The sequence below is a fragment of the Phyllostomus discolor genome, chromosome 13, assembly GCF_004126475.2.
Source record: "Phyllostomus discolor isolate MPI-MPIP mPhyDis1 chromosome 13, mPhyDis1.pri.v3, whole genome shotgun sequence".
Taxonomy (NCBI): Eukaryota; Metazoa; Chordata; class Mammalia; order Chiroptera; family Phyllostomidae; genus Phyllostomus; species Phyllostomus discolor.
Window position 1 is genome coordinate 45,199,368 of NC_040915.2, and position 10,438 is coordinate 45,209,805.

Below are 10,438 nucleotides of genomic sequence, written 5' to 3' on the forward strand. Positions count from 1 at the left end.
TTGAAGATGGAATGATTTGGTTTGGGGGTTCCTTTTGCTTGCTTTAGCAGAAGCCACACCGTCATTGTAAGGCGCACACTTTATTGAGGACAATAAATGCAATGGGGACAAAATGCATGCTCCATTGAAATGAGTCTGGGAGGAGTTGTGTCCCTCAGAAACTAATAAAATGCACGAACATTTATCATAAATAAAAGTGAATATAGTAGATTAGGTATGGTGGGATCCCTAATAGCTGTATTTAAATATTTTAATCAGGCGCCTGGGGAAGGCTTGCTTTTACAGCCACACGCATGCGCACCATCCTCAGAGCACCACGCCCCCTTTTCTAAGATTTTTGTGTGTTCCTGCTGGAGTCAGGCTTCCTTCACCCTTTGGATCAATTCCTTGGTTGGAAAAGGGTTTCTTTTGGGGCTGTGAAATGACTCTCTAGCTCAGAGTGAGTAAAGGCTAGGTTGGGTTTTAGCCGTCCTCATAGGTGTTGTTTGGATTTGCAGTTCCCTAATGGACGTGATGATGTGGAGTGTCCTCTCATATGCCTAGTCCTTCTCTTACCTTCTTTTGGTGAGATTTCTGTTCTCAGCTTTTTCTGACTCTTCAGTCGGGTTGTGTTCTTACCGTTCAGTTTGAAGAGGATTTTTTTGTATATTTTGGATAACAGGTTTGGTTTTGTTCTTAATAACATACGTGTTTTGGAAATATTTTCTCCCAGTCTGTGACTTGTCATATTCCCTTGGGCACCCCTCTCTTTTACCAAAAAACAAAACAGACCCAAAAAACCACCACTACTGTCGGTAATAATTCTGAAATGATGGCCAATAATGGCCAGAAAAATAAAATGGAGTGAAAATATTTTATTAAGCTTCAGCTAAATAATGAGGCCAGTACAATTTTAATGAAAAATAAAACTGATTATTACAGTATAAAAAGACAATGGAGTAATGGTTTTTTAATTACATTGATATATTAAGAAAGATTTTTATCCTATATGTTAAATTAGCAAGACATGAATAAACTCTGGCTGGAGTGGCTCAGTGAATTGAGTGCTGGCCTGCAAACCGAAATGTCGCTGGTTCGATTCCCAGTCAGGGCACATGCCTGGGTTGCAGGACAGGTCCCCAGTTGGGGGTGTGCAAGAGGCAATCCATTGTTGTATCCCTTGCACATCGATGTTCTCTCTCTTTCTTGCTCCCTTCCTCTCTCTAAAATAAATAAAATCTTTTAAAAAATAAAAAGAGAGTGAATAATATAGTGTCTTAACTTATGCTAGTTTGCTAATAACTGTCAAAACTGTTCAGTTAGCACTATAAACCGTTCTGTCAATTGTCGGGGCACTACCTTGTGCCACGAAGAGACCTGGAAGAAACTTTCAAATGCACCAAAAGAAGCCAGTCACTAAAGGCTACACACCGTGTGGTTCCAACTCTATGACATTCTAGAAAAGAAAAAAATAAAAAAGAAAAGATCAGTGATTGCCAGGATTTGGTGGGGCAGGTTGGGGAGGGGGAGGAACAGGTGGAGCACAGGATTTTTATGGCAGTGAAACTACATGACACTAGAATTAGTGTACACGTGTTGTTATATACTTGTCAGAACTCAGGATGTACAGCATAAACTGTGGGCTTCAGCTGGTAACGATGTGTCAATGCAGGCTCATCAGTTGTAACAGATGTACCACACTGCTGCTGGATGTGGAAGTGGGGGAAGTTGTGTGTGTGTGTGTGTGTGTGTGTGTGTGTGAGAGAGAGAGAGAGAGAGAGAGAGAGAGAGAGAGAGAGAGAGAGAGAGAGATGCAGCGGGCAGGTGGGTACGTGGGAACTCTCTGCTTTCCACTTAATCTTGCTATGAACCTATACTTGCTCTCAAACAGCAAGTGAAGAAAGAAGTATATGTATGTAAAAGCTGACCTGCTCTGGGTGCCAACACGGGCTCGATGCACCCCTGCATCGGACACTGAGAACACTGTCCGGCACGCAGTAAAACACCCTAAATGCGTGCCGCTGTGCTTTTTTCTACCTTTGAACTATTTAGTAGTTAAAAGCACATCTGATAATAGTCCAAAGGTGGAAACAATTCAAATGTTCACCAAATGACGACTACATAAACCACATGTGGCATGTCCCTACGGTGTAATCTGATTCAACAAAAAATTCGAAGAACAAACTGCTGATAACAACGTGGATGAATCTCAAAAGTACCGTGCTAAAAATGAAATCATGCTAGGTGAAAGAAACAAGACAGGAAAAAAACCCCACATAATCTTTGACTACATTGATACGAAATGCCCGGCAAGGACGAACTGACAGCAGCAGAAAGGCTCATGGTTCTTGGTAATGAGGTAGGAATGGGGGTGATTGTAATTGAGCAGGAGGGGCCTTTTGGGGGTTGACAGGGTATTTTCTAAAATTGGATTGTGATGACTGCTGCTCAGCTCTGCAGATTTGCTAATAAATTACTGAATCGTACACTTAAAATGGGTGATTTTTATTTTATGTAAATTATACCTCAATGGAACCATTAAAAAATGAACACATCTATAAACCACATGACAGTGAGTCCCCAATTTACCTTCTCCACACTACCCTGTAAATGCCAAATACTCATATAATTACGTCTCTGTCTGAATTGACATCTTATTACAAAGACACATAGCCATTGGTCCTTCAGGACCAGCATTCATAGACTCAAGCAACATTTTTGGTTGAAATGGCCATACCTCCTCCCCCTAAAAAGTGATTCCTTTCTCCCCTAATCCCTCAAGCTTCTGAATGGGAATTACAGTTTGGACAATCAGGTTGATAACTAATGACCTCACTGCCTTGTGTGTCTCGCCTTCACCATATTCAAATCTGTGCTTGTTACTTTTTCTCATCTCTGTAAAACTTGTTTCACAAGATGGGTAGAGTGGGCGGGATACTTCTCTGAATTCCTGAGACTCCTACACTCACCTGGATGACAGGACACTCACAAGGCAGGTGTCCTATCAGTCTTGATAACCATTCTGTCTTCTGTGCCTGACACGTAGTAGGTACTCAATAAATATTTGATAGTGGATGAATGAGAAGCATGAGTTAAGCACCTCACACGTAACTCATTTAAATAAAAGGTTTAAGATATTAATTAGACTTCTGGCCAAAATGGAGGCGTAGGAAGACACACTGTACCTCCTCGCACAACCAAAAGAAGGACAATTTAAAAACAAACAAACAGAAAAAACAACCAGAACTGACACAAAACCAAACTGTATGGAAGTCCGACAACCAAGGAGTTAAAGAAGACATATCCATCCAGACCGGTAGGAGGGATGGAGACAGGCAGCTGGGCAGAGAAGATTCGCAAGGTGGTGTCCTGAGGACCAGGGCAGGCAAGGCAGGGGCTGGCGGACCCAGTGAGGCAGCGGACTGTGGAACAAGGCGCGCAAGGCTGCAGCTGGCTGGCAAGGCAGCAGCAGGTGGACTGGCAAGGTGGCGGCTGGTGGAGCGGGCGGTCCCACATTCCTGTGCAGATAAACCAGGAGAAACAACTGGGGAGTGGGACAGACTGTGCAACCCAGGGCCCCGGCTCGGGGAAATAAAGCCTCAAACCACGGATTGAAAACACCTGTGGGGGTGGAGGCAGCAGCAGGAGAAACTCCTAGTCTCATAGGAGAGTTCCTTGGAGAGACCCACAGGGTCCTAGAACATACACAAACCCACCCACCCAGGAATCAGCACCAGAAGGGCCCACTTTGCTTGTGTGTAGTGGGGGAAGTGACTGAAATCTGGCAGAGAGCAGAGCAAGCGCCATTGTTCTCACTCGGACCCCTCCCCCACACACAATGGCACAAAGCAGCAATGGGGGTTGCCTCACCCTGGTGAACACCTAAGGCTCCACCCCTCACTATGTAACAGGTGTGTCAAGACAAAAAAATGGCCCAAACAAAAGAACAGATCGAAGCTCCAGAAAAAATACAACTAAGCAATGAAGAGATAGCCAACCTATCAGATGCACAGTTCAAAGCACTGGTGATCAGGATGCTCACAGAATTGGTTGAATTTGGTTGCAAATTAGATGGAACAATGAAGGCTATGCTAAGTGGAATAAGGGAAAACCGTACAGGGAACCAATAGTGATGGGAAGGAAACTGGAACTCAAATCAATGATGTGGACCAGAAAGAAGAAAGAAACATCCAACTAGAAAAGAATGAAGAAACAAGAACTAAAAAAAAAATGAGAGGCTTAGGAACCTCTGGGACAACTTTAAACATTCCAACACCTGAATCATAGGGCTGCCAGAAGGAGAGGAGGAAGACCAAGAAATTGAAAACTTATTTGAACAAATAATGATGGAGAACTTCTCCAACCTGGTGAGGGAAATAGACTTCCAGAAACTCCAGGAAGCTCAGAGAGTCCCAAAGAAGTTGGACCCAAGGAAGCACACACCAAGGCACGTCATAATTTCATTACCCAAGATTAAAGACAAGAAGAAAATCTTAAAAGCAGCAAAAGAAAAGGAGACAGTTACCCACAAAGGAGTTCCCATAAGACTTCCAGCTGATTTCTCGAAAGAGACCTTACAGGCAAGAAAGGACTAGAAAGAAGTATCCCAAGTCATGAAAGGCAAGGACCTACATCCCAGATTGCTCTTCCATCAGAGCTATCATTTAGAATGGAAGGGCAGATAAAGTGCTTCTCAGACAAGGTCAAGTTAAAGGAGTTCATCATCACCAAGCCCTTATTATATGAAATGTTAAAGGGACTTATCTAAGAAAAAGAAGATAATATGAACAGTAAAATGACAGCAAACTCACAATCATTAACAACCACACCTAAAACAAGAGCGAACTAAGCAAACAACTAGAACAGGAACAGAACCACAGAAATGGAGATCACATGGAGGGTTAGCAACAGGGGAGTGGGAGGGGAGAGAGGGGGCAAAGGCACAGAGAATAAGTAGCACAGATGGTAGGTAGAAAATAGACAGGGGGAGGGTAAGAACAGTATGAGAAATGTAGAAGCTAAAGAACTTATAAGTATGACACAAGGACATGAACTGAAGGAGGGGAATGTGGGTGGGAAGGAGTGTGCAGGGCGGAGGGGAGTGAAGGGGAAAAATGGGACAACTTGAATAGCATAATCAATGAAATATATTAAAAATATATAATAAAATTAAAAAAGATATTAATTATACATAAAAATGCTTAATAATTCATGAAACACCATGTGAACATAAAAAAATCATTATTATGAGACACTCATTGATAACCGGTTTCTTTTCCTCTCCTTCCAGCTTCTTTGCTGTACTTTCATTCAACGTAGATTTATTATGCACCTGCTGTGTGCCTCAAATTGTTCTAGACCACAGGGATATAGCAGAGAGCAAAAGAAACAAAAGCCCATGTTCTAATGGAGCTGCCATCCTAATGAGGAAAGATAAATAATATTGTAAAAAAATAGTGTATAAGAAAGTAACAATACATACTAAAGTATTTATGAAAGAAAAATGTCTAGGAGTTACTTTATTTTATTTTTTTAAAGATTTTATTTATTTTTATAGACAGAAGGAAGGGAAAAAGAGAGGGAGAGAAACATCAATGTGTGATTGCTTCTCTCATGCCCCCTACTGGGGACCTGGCCTACAACCCAAGCATGTGCCCTGACTGGGAATCAAACCAGCAACCTTTGGTTTGCAGGCCCACTCAATTCACTGAGCCACACTAGCCAGGGCTATTTTTTAAATTTATTGACTTTAGAAAGAGGAAGAGAGAAAGAAACAACCATTTATTATATTACTTACTATGCATTCATTGGTTGATTCTTGTATGTGCCTTGACCAGAGATTTAACTCACACCCTTAGTGTATTAGAACAGTGCCCTAACCAACTGAGCTACCTAGACAGGGCCATGATTTACTTTAAAACACCTGGTGTCAGGTGGGTATTAGACTTACCAGGGGATCATTTTGTAAGTTATATAAATGTCTGTTGTGCAGGGAAGGAAGAAATGAAGGTTATCAGGTGGTGGAAGTAGAAAGAGGTTTTTTTTCAAGATGGGAGAAGTAACACATTTACATGCTAGTGAGAATGAAGGAAAACACATCAGTGGTTACATGGCAGGAGAGAAGGTGATAATTGTCATAAAGAAATCAAGCAAAAACACACCAGAAGGACTGATAAACTTCCACAAAGGATACATGAAGCAAATTATTTGTAGAGAAAAATACAGAGGCAAAGGAGAATCCACCTTTTCCAGAATTTATTTTTACAATTCTCTTTCAAATCGATTACCCCAAAGTAGGATGGATTCCAAGGTTAAGTTCCAGTAACCTGATATAAGTCAGATCCTCCTGATTGAATGTCATTCAAAGGACACGTGGAGCAATACACTGACCTGTGGCACACAGGGATATGTCCAGGGGGTCAAGACCTCCTCTTTCTCACGGAACCATCTTCTAAAATGATAATTTTGAAACTAGATGGGACTTTAGAATTTAGCTCACTTTCCCTCTTCCTCTAATGAATAAGGAAACTGAAGCCCGTAATTGACACGAGTAGACAGACACACAGCTTGCTCCGAACTTCTCGGTCAGCCACTTAACAGATGCAGAATGCCACGGACCTTGTGGGGTACATCAGAGGAACATTTGTTAATGTAAAAGTTCGGCTCCCCTTCAGCTCATTTCTAAACGTCCAGCGGCCTCCTAAGAATGAAAATCTTCCCCAGCTGCATTAGACATTTTTCTTAGATCTGTCTTTTGTACCGGGGAAAAGCACAACACTTGTAAATTGCTCTAAAGGAAACATTACTTAACATGCCTTAAGTGTCTCCTGGCAGCGATAGCCTTCCTGTTAGTGCAAAGGAACTTCAGGACGAAGAATTTGCCAGAACAACGGGAGGGAATGCACGCGGCCATCTTTCCAAATGATTTTTCCTCCTTTCGGTAAAGGTGGCTGGCCAGGCAACATGTTCTGGAGTTCGAAGATGTCCAGCTTGGCATTCTGTTCCTGAGCTGGTCAGACCAGGAGGGCTGGGGCAACTCACTCATTCGCACACAAATGCAAAAGCAAGAGGGCTTGCCCCAGAGTTCTAATGCCAAAAAACACAGTTTCCTGGAGATTTAAATGCTATCAATAACTCCAAGAAGTTCCTTTCTCTGTGTTCCATGTTTTACTGGTGACCTTCTTATGCTGATTAACTCCTTAGAATAATTCTTTTCTGATTCTTACGTTTGCGTCAGGGATCAGATTCTATCTTCTAATCCCACTAGAACCTCCTGTCTCATGTCTGTGCTTCTATCCCGGATCTTTCATGGACACTTGAATTGGCATGCTGGGTATCATGCCAACTGTCGGCTGCCCCCTAAAGGTCCGTGTGCTTCAGAAGTAAACTGTTCTCACGATCCCCTTCCACAGGACTCCAAGCCCAATCAACTGCTTCCAGAAGTTTGCCCAGGATAATCCAGTTTATGTCTGCTGTCCCAGAATTAATCATAGCATGCTCTTCAGTGCTCAAGAATTTGGATGGCAAACTGCATTTCACCCAAGCTACTTCCATCAAAGCCATTGGAACTTCCATTCCAAGTCAACCAGACTCAAAAACGCTGACCCTAGGTCTGCTGCTAAATCCGACGCAGCGGAATCTCCCTGTGGAATGCCCCTCGAGTCTCGTTTTTCCATTCCCAGTCACCCTCACTGAGCCCTTATTCTGGGACCACTAGTAATTCAGACTCCCTGGCATCTCTCCCTCTCCGTCTAGGCTCTCAAAGTCTTCATTCATTCAATATACACTTGGGTGCCTCCTGCATGCACCTCAGTGTCCCAGGTGTTGGGGCTCCAACGATGCATGGCCAACGACCATGTAAAAAACACTTAAATGGCAATATAGGACAGCCAGATAGTGATTCAGGGAGAAGTCTTAAGGTGTCTTGTGATAAAATGGCAAATGTCTTTTTTAAAGATTTTATTTTTATAAAAAAATCTTTATTTTTTAGAGAGGGAGGGGAGGGAGATAGAGAAACATCAATGTGCGGTTGCTGGGGGTCATGGCCTGCAACCCAGGCATGTGCCCCCATTGGGAATCAAACCTGCGACACTTTGGTTCGCAACCCGCGCTCAATCCACTGAGCTACACTGGCCAGGGCAATTTTTTTTTTAAGCACTATGAGCAGCAGAAATGGGGACAGATACTTATACACCAAAGTTCATCACAGTGTTAGTCACTAAGGCCACAGGGCGGACACAACCCATGGACAAATAGCTGAGCAAAATGTGGTATATCCATGTAATGGAATATTACTCAGCCAGAAAAAGTAACGAAGTTCTCATACATGTTACAACATGGAGGAGCCCTTAAAACACACTAAACTAAGCAAAAGAAGCCAATCACAAGAGTACAAATAATTGTATGATTCTCCTTATATGAAATGCCTAGAAATCCAGACAAAAAGTAGATGAAAGGTTACCGGGGTAGGGGGGCGGGGAATGGAGAGATACTGCTTTATGGGTAGTTTGTTTGGCGTGATGAAAAAGACTTGGAATTAGCTAATGGTGATGACTGAACATTATGAATGTAATTACTGTCAATAGGTTAAAATGGGAAATTTTGTTATAAAAATTAATAATGTAATAGGCTAAAAAACATTGAATTGTACACTTTATACTGGCTGGGTAACCGGTTGTTTACAGTGTCATCCTAATACACCATGGCTGCCGGTTTGATCCCCAGCCAGGGCGCATACAAGAATCAGCTAATGAAGGAATGCATACATAAATGGAACAACAAATCGATGTTTCTTAATCTCCCTCTCCCTCTCTAAAAATCAATTAATAACATTAAAGAAAATAGCCCTTGAGAGCCAAGCGCAGAGACTGTGCAATGGAGCAGAAAAAGTGATGGATGAGAATACCGGTGGGTAAAAGCGTGCCTGAGTGTGGACCATCTGTTGAGTCCTTTGTGCTGCTACTAAAGTAGTTTCAATTTCTAAGCCTGACCCTGGCTCTCAAAAACGTGGGGCGATACCTCCTGCTAGGACAGTTTCTTCCCCATCAGGTCCTTTGCCCCATAGTTCCCCTCACACCAGGCTCGATCGTGGCACATAGCTGGCTCGATTTACCCCGTTCCCATGTAGCCTGTCCAACTTGGCCCACTTGTTCCGGTGAGCCCAGTTAGTTCCCGTGCCGCCTTCACTAATCTTTTCCAACCGACCTCAGTGTTAGCAGCCCTCTCTCTGGGCCTCTACAGCACTGGGCAGTCACGTCCATCTTCCCGTGTGTCTCAGTTTCCATCTTGAGGGACACATTTCTCATCAGATGGCTGAGGTCCTGGACAACAGAGTTCACACTTACACTTCTAGAACATTCATTCAACGGCTGACACAGCAGAAGGAACAGTGCAATCTCCTGACCTTGTTGCCTGAATGTGTTACTAAAAGCAGCAACGGAGCAAAGTGAGCATCTTATCATGGCTGAGAGGGCCAGCCCTGAATTCGGAAAGACTCGGCTTAAACTGTCATTTCTGCCAACTTCCAGATGTGTGATAGTATATTATCCATATATCACTTATATTAATTATATTATTACAGCAAGTTATTATTTAGTTTCTCAAGGCCTCGGCTTCTTCACCTGGAAGAGGGGATAGTACTGGCGTCTGCCACCAAGGTTCTCGCAAGGGTGAAATGGGACGAACAGTGTGCAGCGTGGGCACGCTGCCAGGCCACCTATAAATCAGAGCCGCGGCGCTGAACCAAAGTGGAAAGTCATGATTGATGTTTTATCTCAAAACCAACACAGAACAGATGTGGCCCTAATGTTCCCGTCTCCTAATGGAGCGGTCCTCCCAACTTCTGTAAACAACATGAAGGGAGAAACAAACCAAATGGCTTTTGGACACAGTTCCAAACTTTTCACTGAAGTCTTCAGTACTAGCAATTGTGGAGAAAAGGAAAAGGCAGAATAAAACAATCCTCATAAATCTTGTTTTGAGTCTTCCTATGGACTGTAATCTTTCAACACATGACAGTAATGGGTGGCATATTAAAATGGTAAATATAAACTGCTTAAGGGAAAAGAGCAAGGTGACTGTTATCCCCAGTCTGTTTTTGGCTAATAAAATTTTTTCTAGAATTTGATTTCCCATCTATGAAAAGCTTTTTCCCCGGGTTATGAAGCTAGCATGTATTTGAGTGAATTACAGTGTGCATGACCTAACCCATACAAGTCTCTGTAATCATTCCTGCCTCAGGAAAGTCACTGTTAAGAGTCTGATGTACGTGCGCACAGTTTTTCCTGGAGTACGTACAATTAAATAAACACGGGTGGAATCAGATTAAATACTACCCACAATGGTTTTTTTTAAAGGTGTCTTTCCATAACGTGACAGATAGAACCTCTTTTTTAATGGCTGCATATTTCATTTTTTGGATGTAGCATAATGTACTTATCCAATTCTCTATTTAAAAACC